Source organism: Morone saxatilis, unplaced genomic scaffold (assembly GCF_004916995.1).
Source record: "Morone saxatilis isolate NCDOM2014 unplaced genomic scaffold, NCSU_SB_2.0 Contig14, whole genome shotgun sequence".
Taxonomy (NCBI): domain Eukaryota; kingdom Metazoa; phylum Chordata; class Actinopteri; family Moronidae; genus Morone; species Morone saxatilis.
The window spans coordinates 12,978,480-12,978,758 of record NW_023339696.1 but is presented as its reverse complement, the minus strand read 5'-3'; positions in this window follow the sequence as shown (position 1 = coordinate 12,978,758).

The window sequence follows — 279 nt, the reverse complement described above, 5'->3', positions numbered from 1 at the left end:
TACCAAAGCTTGCCTTTACAATTATAAACCAAAGAAAACATTTTAGAAGCTAAAAGTAGGCCTACCTACCAATAATAGTGTATTAAGATAAACTAATATGAAATGTGGCTCAATTGAGGCACTAAAGAAAATAAACCCCAAAATGTATTACTTTCTTCAGGCTGTTAACTAAGCTACAAGTTGGCTTTCTGGGTCAGGATAACAAACTATAGTCTCTACCAGCCTTTCAAGCTTTTCGCCAGCAGGTGATAGTATAGCACCCTGACCAACTTTTTTTTT